Here is a 9,195-nt window from a genome sequence, read left to right on the forward strand (position 1 = left end):
GATCACCTGAGGTCGGGAGTTCGAGATCAGCCTGACCAACATGGAGAAACTCTGTCTCTACTAAAAATACAAAATTAGCCGGGTGTGGTGGTGCATGCCTGTAATCCCAGCTACTTGGGAGGCTGAGGCAGGAGAATCACCTGAACCCGGGAAGTGGAGGTTGTGGTGAGCCGAGACCGCGCCATTGCACTCCAGCCTGGGTGACAAGAGTGAAACTCTGTCTTTAAAAAAAAAAAAAAAAAAGTAAAATATCTGAATAGACACTTCATCAAAAATTGCAAAGAGGTATAGGAAAAGATTCTCAAAATCATTAGTCACTAGAAAATGAAAAATAAATTAGAAAAATAAAAAATAAAACCATAATACGCCACCCACCCCTACATCTATCAGATGGAACGATCCCTTTGGCAAGGGTTTGGCGTTGCTGATAAAGTCACACATATACTCATCACGTGGCCCAGCAATTCTTCTCCTGGGCCCTCACCCAAGAGAAATGCAAACCCAGGCACACACTAAGACTTGCTGTTAATCTCCACGGCAGTTTATTCCAAACAACAGCCCAAAATTGAAAATAATCCAAATCTTCATCGATAGGTGCACATGCAAACAAACCGTAGTGCATCCACAAATGAAGCACTACTCAGCAATGACAGGAATGACCTTCTGAGAGGCAACACTGCGTGGAGAAACCACGATCCTTCGCTGGGTGAAAGAACAGACACACAGCCAGTGCATGCTGCCCAACTCCACAGACACAAACCCTGGAAAACCCTATCTCATCCAAGCGACGGAGGCAGACGGGTTGGGGCGTAGATGGGGTAGAGTGGGGCCTTTCCAGGTGACGGGTAGTCTCAGCGTGGTGCTGGCTATGCGAGTGCAAAAATGTGTCCACACTCACCAGCACGTGCCATTGAAACCACTAAAATCATTTAGCAAAATACATCAATAGATGTGATAGAGAACAAAGAGGCAATTTGAGTATCAAAAATACAACAACTGCAGCTGGACCCAATGGCAGGCACCTGTAGTCCCAGCTGCTCGGGAGGCTGAGGCAGGAGGATCACTGGAACCCAAGAGGATGAGGCTGCAGTAAGTTATGATTGCACCACTGCACACCAGCCTGGGGGACAAAGTGAGATGCCATCTCTAAAATATATATTTATATATATACACACACATATATACACAGAGTTAAGCATATATACAAATATATACACACATGTATATACACAGAGCTAAGAATATATAAAGTATATATACGTACACACACATAAAACTGTGGTAGACTAAAGCATACAAATATGTGTACAAATCCTCCAGCTCCTGACCAAACTGACTGTGTTTGCCTTTTGGAGGTCACAGGCTCACACAGGGTAAATACTGACCTCTCCATTTTATTGACCAAGTATCCAAGTGGCCGCCGTGGCCATAGCGAGTAACAGAGTGAGATCTGAGTGGCTGCCGTGGCCACAGAGAGTGACAGGGTGCAATCCAAGTGGCCGCCGTGACCACAGAGGGTGACAGAGCATCTACACTGTTTATTTGGCTTCTGTGGAAGTTTGGCAAAAGGGAGAGGAATCACTTCAATGACAGGACAGGGATGCACCATCTCTGTACGTGTTACCACAAGCCTCTGTTCTAGTGGCCAGTGAGTAAAAAAGAAGCATATTTTGATAAATAAATTCCTAATAATAAACAGTAAACTTCAGCAAACCTGAGACCTAGCAGGCAAAAGTCTTCGCACAGTTACATCAGAACTGTGCAGTGCGGCCTGCAACCACTGGGCCGATTTAGGATTAGGAAGTCAGGGCTTAAAAGTTACTGAACAACACACAAAATGATGTATGATTCCTTAGGGCATTGGAATAAGTTATAGATAAGCTTAAATATGTATGGAATTTTACCTACTCAACCCGCGCAGCGGCCCAGGGCCGGATTTCAGCCTGTGAGCTGGGGTTGTCACGTGACAGCCAGACTTTAAGGGCCCATCTGGCCAAGGCTGAGCTCCCTTCAAGGTCAATTGTGTTTCTTTGCAAACAATGTCATTCTGAAAGTTCACTGAGCCAGCCCCTCCGATGGCCAGAATCGATATTGAAATGTTCGGCCGATAACATGGCACTGGCGACAGCGGCTTAGTTTCCCTCTTTAAGTCTCTGAGTATGTGGTTTTTTTGTTTGGTTGGTTTTTGTTCTGAGATTTAATAATAGGGTGAACTCCTTGGAGGAATTGGACAAGGACCAAAGTCAGCGTAAGGAGAGTGCCAAGTGCAGTGCCTGCCCCCCGGACCCCCACCCCACCATGCACGGTACATAGTGGGTGCCTTGTGCCACCACAGCGAAGGAGAGGGTGCAAAACACCCCACACCTATGGTGAGGCCTTTCTAGAAACTCACCCAATGCCAGCGGCCAAGAAAGGCCCCAGGGCTGAGGGCCAAGAAACCACATAGTCTCCCACCCACGGCTGAGGCCAGGCAGCTCCAGTGGACACAGCCAGCCCGGGCTCACGCCTGGATTCTAATTGCTCTCAACACGGGCGTCTCCTCCAGAATTCACGCAAGACGCCTTCGACAAGCTCCGTCCTCCGAGTTCCGTTTTCCAGCCAGCGTTCTCAGGGCTCGGGCCTTCTGCCCTGCTGGGAGCTGCCACGTGTCCTGACGTGTCCCAGAGCAGTGAGGCCCAGCCGGGAGCCGCAGTCACTCAGGAGTTCTGGTGGGTCTGGATGCTCTGTGGACAGGACGGCTCTGTCCCTGGGTCGGGGCTGTCACTTCCCTGCTGTGGCCTGCTGTGGAGCTCAGGCTGCGGGTCCAGCATCCGGCAGCCCGCGACCACCCAGTCCAGGTGACCTTCACAGTAACACCACCCACGCCCTCCAGCTGCCTGTGTTCTCCGAGGTGGGGCGCGCCATCTCGCTGTTTCCCAGCCCTCTGGCTAATGCGTCCCGCCGGCCCGATGACATCACTCCGGGAAATGAGCGCCAAGCTCCGATGGAGGAATTAGTTTTATCATCTGCCATTTCTGTAACGCACATGCAGCAGAAGGCAGGGGCCTGGGCCTCCTGCACAGACCCCAGAGAGAGCAAGTGTCCCGAGGCTCTGCTGAGGCAGGCAGCGGCTCTCCTGGGCCCAGGGCTGCCCCGGAAAATTGCTTTCCTCCTCAGCAACCACAGGGTAGTTCCGCACTCCCTGGAAGCAGGGAAGCTGGAGAATGGCTGAGAGGCGATGCCCACGCCTCCACAGGACACATCCACCCACCCTGGCCCCAGCACACTCTCCCCGGCGCCGCCTCCACCCTCCAGGTAGACTTGGGGGCCTCTTGATTGCATGTGGTTCCCCATCCCATTCTTCTCAGAAGAGAGTGCTCTCCTCACAGCGTGCATGGCGACAGCAGACAGACCCAACACCAGGACCCCACAGACCGGGATTCCACAGACGGCTCTTGCTTTGCAAATGTGGTCTGGCTGAACCATCCTGTCCCAAACAGTGGGCAGGACAAGAATCAGATGTACCTATCTCTTCCCTAACCCCACTCCCTACGACACATTCCCAGTTAACCAAGACCAGGCTTCAGGGAGCTGGGCAAAACCTTATCAGTCAGCCCTCCACTTCCCAGCAAAGAACCAGGAGAGGCAGCCGCCTGGGAACAGCCCTGTCCCACACACCCAGAGCTGGGCCGGCTGGCATCTGCCCAAACGGCTGGACCCGGTGGGGGACAGTTTCCGGCACCTGTGTCTCCATCGCCTCCACCCCACCCTCTGCGTAAAACACATCCAGGCTGCCGGCCCCGTGGTCACCAGCAGTGTGGTTAATCAGTGCACGTGGAGTGAAGCATCTGATGGAAATTTTGGTATTTGGTTGCTTCGAGCAATTGGCTCGGAAGGAAAATTGGTGACCGAGAAGAAGGCTGAGTTGCTCCCAGCAGTGCAAGATGATTCTCATCAGGATCCCTTAATAATGACAAACGCCCGGCACAGATGGGCCCTGAAGGTGCACCACAGGCTGAGGACGGCTGGGGCTTCCGCACTGAGGGATGTGGCCTTAAGGAAGAGTGTGGGGATGAAGCAAGGGAGGGAGATAAACCTACAGGAGATCATGAAACAGTGAATTTCAGACCCAGTTCCCAGGGCACCGAGAGCTAACCATGAGACCGCCTCGGCTGATACCAAGAAGCCTCTAGAAGACATTTCTTCACTCACTCTCTTTCTTTTCAAGCTCACAACTCCTCGAGGACTGGACAAACTTTATTTTCATTCCACAGATGGCAAAACAAGCCCAAGAGTTACGAGTGTCAGGGAAAATTGCAAAAGACTTTGAAACGAGCAAAAACAAACAGTGACTCAGTTCCTGCCTAGCGCCCTGCCTCTCACTGTCTTGGGGCTATTTTACAACTTTGTAAATCCTAGAAAAGGGAGAGCAATAGAAACACATGACGGCATCTCCATGGACAGCAGCCGATGACCGCCTGGGGGTAAAGCAGCTCTGCATCTACTTGCAGACTCATCTCAGCATTCCTTATTGCTTAGCCGAGCGGTTCTCGGAATTCTCTTCCAAATGCCGGAAACATCTTACTGGTGCCTGCATTAGTTAATGAGTCAGATAAAATCTTTGACATGTATGTATTCTGTATTTGTGAGTCAGAATTGTATCTTCTTTTAAAAGCAGTCCTTTGACACCAGGGCCATTCTGCTAAGGAAGCCGAAGAGTGGGGAATCTGAGCCTAGATCAGTGCACTCTGAAGGGAAGAAAAGAGGAAGATGGGCCTTCAGGAGCATCCGGGGCGTGCCTGACCCCTGCGCACCTGACCCCTGCGTGCCATCATCCTCCTTCTGCAGAGGCGGAGGCGACAGTTGAGCTGACACAGAAAGCAGAGTCAGCCCAAATGGTGGACGTTGCTCCCACGGTTCTCTGGGCCCATGGTGGGCAGGACCAGGTCGAGTGGCTGAGACACTCGTGCCTCCTTTGCTGACACCAGCCCCATCCAAAGGGCTCCCGTCCTCAGGGTGGGGCTGTGGAGAGCCCAGGAAGAAACTCAAAAGGCTCCACCAAAACATCGCGAAGAATTCTAAAAAGAACTTAGAAGAAATGTACAGACTTTAAAAGCTGTGAGGCAAGATTTCAATGAAAAGATGGGAGCCAGGCGTGGTGGCTCGCGCCTGTAATCCCAGCACTGCGGGAGACCGAGGCAGGTGGATCACCTGAGGTCAGGGGTTCAAGACCAGCCTGGCCAACATGGCAAAACCCTGTCTCTACTAAAAATACAAAAATTAGCAGGGTGTGGTGGCGGGCCACTGGGGAGGCTGAGGCAGGAGAATCGCTTAAACCCGGGAGGCGGAGGTTGCAGTGAGCTGAGATTGCACCACTGCACTCCAGCCTGGGTGACAGAGCAAGACTCTGTCTCAAAAAACAAACAAATAAAATCACAGTGTGGCGCCTCCCCTCGCCCTCCTCCTCCTGCTCTGCGGATGGGTGCTGTGTGCAGAGCTTCCCTTTGCCGGAGCTGCCACTGACGACACGGCAGCCTCCCGCCTTCACACGGCTTCCCTCACAGTCGCTCTGCCAGGTCCACCTCCCAGGTCGCTCGCACATGACTGGGGCTCCGAGGAGCTGGGTCCCAGCAAGAGTGCAGCAGCATCAAGTCCTTCCCCAGGAAAAGCCCCTCTTCCAGGTCCCTGAAGACACGTGGTACTTCCACAGGGTGAACCGGCCTGAGCCTCAGAGCCCCAGCCCTCCCAGAGGCCTTCTAGGTAGTCAGTGGTTGAGTATTCAGAGATCTGAATTGTCTCTCCAAGTAAAAAAAAGATCAAAGGGACAAAATAGGAATTTGCGGTGATTTTTTCTTCATTTTTTTCTTTTGTAAAAAACTTTTATTTTTGAAATAATTATAGATGCACAGGAAATTGCAGAGAAAGGCAGAGAGAGCTGCACACATCTGTCCTGACTCTCACGCATCCCCAGCTTCACATACCCCCAGCTCTCGCATGTCCCCGGCCCTCATGCGTCCCTGGCTCTCATTCCCACACAGCCACACCCTTCAGAGCATCAGGTGTGCCAACACAGCAGCATGCCAGGCCATCAGCCTGGCATGACCCACAGGGCCCGTTCAGATTCTCCCAGCTCTGCGTGCCCTGGTGCGTGTGCGTGTGTGTGTGTGCCTGTGTGTGTGTGCGTGTGCGTGTGTGCGTGTGCGTGTGTGTGTGTGCGTGCACTTCGGGCAAGGCCATTTTATCACACGTGTAGATTCATGTAACGGCCGCCACCACCAAAGCACTAACCGTTCCCCTCATCACAGGCTGACTCCAGCTGCCCCCCTGCGGCTCCTCCTCTCCCCGCCCCCCGTTCCCCGCCCTGGTAAACCACCAACCTGTTTTCCGTCTCTGCTTCGATTATGCCGGTTACACAAACAGCATCATGGCACGTACAGCCTTTTTGAGGTCGGCTTTCCCACTCGGCAGAATTCTCTGGAGATGGTCCGAGTTGCTGTGTGCAGCTGGTCTGTTTGTTTTCACGGCTGAGTAGCGTTCCCCGGTGCGGTCCTACGTGTGTCCACTGAAGGAGGCTTGCGTCGTCTCCACATTCTGCCTGTTACAAATACAGCTGCACTGTTTTTGGTATGAAGATATGTCTTCATTTCTTTGGAATAAACACCCCAAGGGTGTCATTGCGGGGTTGTACGTTAGTTGGGTGTTTAGTTTTGGGTAAAACCGTCAAGCTGGTGTTTATAGTGGCCATGCCATTTGCATTCCTGCCAGCAGTGGAGGTCCAGGCCCTGTGCCTACACCGTGGCGTCACCGGTTCTGTGCTGGCCGCCCTGACGGGGGTGCGGCAATCCCTGCCTGTGGTCTCAGTGCATTTCCCGACGGTTGCTGGCGAGGGGCACCTGCCACGTCCTGATCTGCCGTCTGCATCCTCTTCAGTGAAGAGCCCCCCCACGTCTTGCCCATGCTCATATCGGCTGGTTTTTTCACGGTTGAATTTTGAGAGTTCTCTACACAGTCTGGACCCCAGGACTCTAGTCGGACGTGTGTGTTCGTGAATATTTTCTCCTGCTCTGCAGCTTCTCTTTCCATCCCCATCACGGAGCCTTTCCCAGAGCGCACACTTTCCACCTGAGATGGGGAGGCCACCCTGGACAACCACGTATCCTTACACGAGAGAGACGGGGGACGGGAGGGGTTTGCCTCCAAAGATGAAGAGGCCAATGAGGACAAAGGCAGAGATGGGAGCGAAACGGCCACAAGCCCAGGAATACCTGGAGTGCCCAGGAGCTGGGAGAGGCTGGAAGGGCCCAGAGTCCCGGGTGGGAGTACGGCTGGAAGGGCCCGCCCCAGAGCCTCTGGAGGGAGTACAGCTTGGCTGGTCTCTTAATTTCCCTTCTGGCCTCCAGAACTAGAGCTAGGAAGTCCAGGAAGACGCAGGGCCCCCGAAGCCACAGGACTCTGGCACTTTTCTCTCTCCACTCCACCGTCCTGGACGGTGAATATCTTTAGTGGAGCCCATGGCCATCCCAGATAAACCAGGGTCAACTCAGGAGGGGAAGGGGGACAGGATGGAGTTGTGTACACCACACAAAGCTGACATGAGCTGGAGGCGCACAGCGGTGACCCCGAGCTTCTCTGGAGGAGCAACCTTGTCTGATCAGCCAGGACACATGAGTGTCACACATGTACTTGTCTTCCTAAAGCTTTTAATAATGTGTTTTTCTGATTACGAAAATAATAATAATATCTAGATATAGATATCTACATATATAATATATATTCATTATATTGATATATAATAGATATATATTTAATATATATTTAATATATATCTAGATATATAGATATATATCTTATATATAGATATATAAATATATCTATATATAAGATATATATCTATATACTAGATATATTAATACATATTTATATCTAGATCATTAATTATTATATCTAGATATATTTCTATTATATACTTTATCTATTATATTATATTTATATTAGATATATATTCTATTATATATCTATATCTGATTATAATAATAGATACATATCTATTAAGATAGATATAGATATTTAATATATATCTATTATAGATAGATATATGTAGATAAATCAGAAACAACAGCAATGCATAAAATAATCCAGCCCCTTGAGAATAAACACAGTGGCTGTTTTTGCTGTGCTTCCTGCCACGTTTCCCCTTTGCACGTTGAGGTTTGGTTTAAGTATTAATTAAATGGAATCACACCCTGAACACGCAGACCCCAGCACAGAAAAGCAGGCGGCAGGGTTAAGACAGGCTGGGCAGGGGCGGAACCAGCTGCGTTTTCTCACAGAGTCACCGCTCGCCGCCCTGTGACCTGGAGGGTTGGTGGCTGTTTTTTAAGTCACCTCTGGGTTCTGTTTTCCCCACCCCAGAGGCATCATCTCCACGAGAGGCCACGGCAAGAGAATGGTGGCTGAAGTTTTTTACAGACTGATAAGACATTTTCCCCCTGGCCTGTTTCCAGTGTCCACTTCCTCCCAAAGCAATGGCGCCCCAGAATTCTCAGTGCGGCGGCCACAAGGAACCAGGCTTGCTGGGCTTGTAGGTGGAGAGGGGAAGAACCTCATCCCCAACAACCCCTCTGACCTCCCTGCCCCTCTGTGGGCCCAGCAAGCAGGCTCACCACACACATGGCAGCGTCTAGGGGCCAGGCCCGCCCTCACCAGGCTGCAGAGAGGCACAGACAGGGTCCCTGACCCCCAGGGCAACACTCGCAGAAGCTGGAGGCACAGAGGAGAAGGCAGCACCAGAACCGCGGCTCCGCCTGCCCTGGCTCACGGGCTGGGAAGTCAGCTGGGCGCTGCGCGTTCCCTGATCCATTCTCCCCTGAGAGCCCCGCAGTGTGGCCCCCTGTCCTTCCCCACCCCGGACACCCCCACAGTGAGTGTGGTCCCTGCCCTTCTCCCCGAGACCCCCCCACCCCCAGTCAGTGAGTGTGGCCCTTACCGTTCTCCCCATTCACAGGTGGGCAGACTTGGGCACAGTGAGGTGGAGGGACTTGCAAAGGCAATGAAGCTGTGGGTGGGGTGCAGGACTGGCTGTGGGGTGGGGGAGCCCCTTCCTTAGCCACCCATGGTGCTCACCGGACATCATGGGACCACAGGACCTCCCATCGCATGGCCCACAGCCCTGCCCAGTGCCACCCTGACAGGAGCCGGGTGTCCCGTCCCACAGCA

This window comes from Rhinopithecus bieti, unplaced genomic scaffold (genome assembly GCF_001698545.2).
Source record: "Rhinopithecus bieti isolate Rb0 unplaced genomic scaffold, ASM169854v2 scaffold_1618, whole genome shotgun sequence".
Lineage (NCBI taxonomy): Eukaryota > Metazoa > Chordata > Mammalia > Primates > Cercopithecidae > Rhinopithecus > Rhinopithecus bieti.